Raw genomic sequence first — 3,947 nt, 5'->3', positions numbered from 1 at the left:
TGGCAGTAAAAGGAGGGTGAAGGAATGGAAGGAATTGTTCCACTGTGCAAAATTGTTACCAAGAGGTGACAGTTGGAAGTACAAGACTCTCAGCTCCTGTGTTTACGAAAAAGGGAACTAAGGCAGATAAATCCAGTGACAAAGATATAAAATTTTAAGTTTCAAGGGAAACAACAGATTAGAAAGTGCTTAGATGAGTTAAACCTTTTTTTAGTAACTGGGCTTGACGACTTTCATCATGGGGGGTTTCTGGACTTGCAGACCCAGAGCATTCAGCAGTTGTCACCAGGAGTCATCTTAACTACACGGATTTTTTTTGACCTAGAAATAGGCAGAAAGAAAGTTCTTCTTTGAAAAGAGGAAAAGGAAGAACCCGGGAAGTGCAAAAGGATCCTTTTAAATACCATTTCTAGAAAAATACTGACAAAAATATTTCATCTATTTTTGTGAGCACCTACAAGAAAAGAAAGAAGGAGCAACTGGGAGGTATTTGTAAAGAGTAAATTATGCCACAATGACTAGTTTCCTTCTACAATAGAGCAACGTCTTAAGGAAGATGCCATATTCACAGATTTTCATGAACCTTTTGACACCATCTTGCATGACACTCCCATGAATAAGGTAGAAAAAGTCATCTAAGTTAAGCCTCTCTCAGATGAGTGCGAAACTGTCTAGAAAATCTACTTAGGACATAGTTACACGTCAAAATGGGAAAATGTATCAAAGGAGAAATATGGCCTTGGCCTAGTATTATTCAGTGTTTTCATATATGACTTTCACAACAACATAAATGCTTTTCTTATTAAATCCGCAGCTGGATCAACCTGGAACCAGAATTATAATTCAAAACAACCTTGACAAATTGGGAGAAATGGTCTGGAAAAAAACAGGCTGCAATTCAGGAAGGACACATGCAAGTTTCTATGCCCATGTAAAAACAGCGCTTTCATAAATACAGATGACGGGACAAATAGCCTGATAATAGCATTGAAATAATACCTACCATGGTGAATACCATGCCATGTACCGCGCTATTGCAAAAACAAGGAACATCATGGTGTAGTGTAAAAACTTCTTCAAAGATAGGGTTGAACAAATGTCTGTGAGCAATAGTCCTGCCATAGGGCAAGTCCAGGTCCTCAGTAGCCACATTTGCTCCGGTGGTCCCCGTGCAGTAGTGAAGACATGGACTCTGTGCCAGTGTTGTCATTTGCCTAAGCCCAAACAGTCACCCTTTCTGCCAGAAGCAATGAGTGGGTGGAGTATAACAGTGCCACCTTCTGCAGAGTCTGGAGGATATGTGGAGGCCCGGCATGTCAGAGGGTTGCTAAAGACTCACAGGAAAAACGAGGTTGGCAGGCACCTCGGCAGGCACCTCTGGTAGTCGCTAGCCCTGCTCAGAACAGGGCTGCCTTCAACACTAAATTACACTGCTCTTGGCCTTGATGTGTCACATTTGGATTATCTCCAAGGATGGAGACTTCACAGCTTGCCTGGACTCCTGTTCACTCCCTTGGGGAACAATTTTTCTCCTATGCCTAGTCAGAGTTTCCCTCAATGCAGCTTATGCTCACTGCCTGTCACTTTCTCACCATGCACCAGAGAGGTCTGTCTCTGTCTTCTCCAAATCTTGACGTCTGTAGGCATCAAGATTTCCCCTGAGCCTCCTTTTTCCGGGTTGAACAAGCCCAGATCTCATCTCCTCCTATGTCATGTGCTCTAGCCACCAGCCATTCTTGCGGCCTCCCCTGGACTCCAGTATATCCACACTTATGGGGAGCCCCAAACTGGGCATAGTACTCTGGATGCAGGTTTACCAGCAGCAGGTAGAGGGAAGTAGCTTTCCTCCTCCTTTCTCCATTTGCCTTTGGCACCTTTTTTCAGGGTTTTTTTTATCCACCACTAGTAATTTTCCTTTGAACAATCCTGTATGACTTATTTTTTAATGGCATTGTGATGGTCTGAGCAAAGATGTGTTGCATTAACATGTAAATACTCAGCGTATTAATCGCAGCTACAAGCTTGAGTCTCGGCATTTCATAAAGATGCTTTCTCCCACAAGGATGACAAAGTGTGTTTGTTTCTCTATAATTACAAGCGGGAGTACACCTCCACACTTCACACTTCAGCTCTGCTTGTCTATTTATTGCAGTTTTGGCAAATTTGTATGTCACTAAATGGGACTCTCTTGTTGAGTTGCTTGACTTTTTTGCTCAAATTTGTCTATATCACTGTTTTGAGGATTTAGTCTTCTTTTTCTTTTTAGATTTCTCAGACTTTTGGTAAAAGATTTGTGTCCCTTCTTACTGCAGCTCTTAATCATTTATTTGATGAAGGATCTCTTAGGGAGCTCAAATTAAGAGTGTCTCCTAAGTATTAAGCCTGCAACATATTTCAAGGAAAGACTTTCTTGTGCTTTTTGCAATGTCACAGAGAAGAGGACTCCTTCATCTTAGAGATCCTGAGACAGAATTCCCTAAAGCAGAGTGGGGAGACGTGCAGGATAGGGAATTTGGGATGCAGTCCAAGCAATCCCCCCCAACACCCTTGTGTTTCTTTCATAGTATCTGTGTACTAGGGTTGGTCGTACAGTACACTGCAATATTCAGGTGCTGACATATTTTTTTAGCCTTTGAGGTGCATTAAATATGAAATATTACAAACAAAAGAAGCTTTTGGCCCTGGAGAGAGGGAATCACGAGTATTTATGGCTAGGCTTATAAACAGATTTTTGTGGCTAGAGACCAACTATCCAAGTCACACCAAACAGTAGACAGTGTGGTACGCTCTAGCACCAAACAGTTCAGCAACAGTGCTGCAAAGAGGCTAGAAGAGACTGCTGTGAGTAGAACTAAAAGGCCTAACAGGTGTAGACTATGTTTTCCTTTTTGCAATGAAAAAGCAGTGAATACAATCTAGCAAAGGAGCCTCATTCATTTTCCTCAATCCAGTCTGATCGTAAACGTAAATTCCCTTGGTAGCAGCACTGTCTGTGGACATGTCTCCTGGACACAGCCCCTTTATAGTGCCAGATTCATTCTGAACATCTGTGTTTACTGCAGCAGGAGCACTCTGCACGAAACAGCAAGGGTGTAATACAACTGCCTGGGGCAGAGCTTGTGGCTTATGGCCAAATAAAATGGGAGCAAGGTCTCAGATGCTACACTGGAGAAGGCTTTTTCTTGGGTGTCCGCTTGTCTCTCTGGTCAAAGCCAGCTCTGAGGCAGTGACAGTGCTGGAGGTCTGGCTCAGAGTGCTGGGGTTCATAGACAGGAGTGGGTGGCTCCAGGTGCTGGATCCCACCCTCAGTACAAGTATAAATGGCCTTAAAGATTTTTTTTAATGCGCAGCCAGTGCTTATCAGTGTATTTAAAGTCACTCTGAGACCATTCAGTATCTATTGCTGGATATTGGTCCTGGCAAATTTTCTCCAGAGTAAATATGAGCACTAGCAGACTTCCAGCACACATGATTAGGACCCAGTTTCCTAAAGGTCCTTGTCTCCTAACAGATCTCCTTGCAGTAGTTTTTTGTCTTGTAATGCCAAGTTTGAGGCACTGGATGTCGGGATATTGTATGAGGCCAAGAAGAACAGAATATGCCATAAGATTTGCAGGGTCCCTTTAGAGCTCAGGATGCAGTCCAATAAAACTGAAGATGGTACAGGGCTTCACAGTTACATTCAGATTTGTCTATACTAAATAATAATGCACCAATGAAAAATACTGCTGCTCACAACTTACCTCCTTTTATTGCAAATATGTTGAGCAATGCCAGCTCCAATACAGATCTCCACATAACTCTGCAGCTAATTCCTTTTCACAGTGAAAACTAGAATTCTCATTTTAGTCTTTGCTCCCTATACTTTAAAATATTATTAGTCCCTGCAAGGACTTTCCTCTTAAACCATGACAGCCCCATTTTTTGAGAGCCTTTATAGAAGAGCT

This window comes from Rhea pennata, chromosome 31 (assembly GCF_028389875.1).
Source record: "Rhea pennata isolate bPtePen1 chromosome 31, bPtePen1.pri, whole genome shotgun sequence".
NCBI lineage: Eukaryota > Metazoa > Chordata > Aves > Rheiformes > Rheidae > Rhea > Rhea pennata.
The sequence above is the reverse complement of the archived record's forward strand: the minus strand, read 5'-3'. Positions refer to the sequence as shown.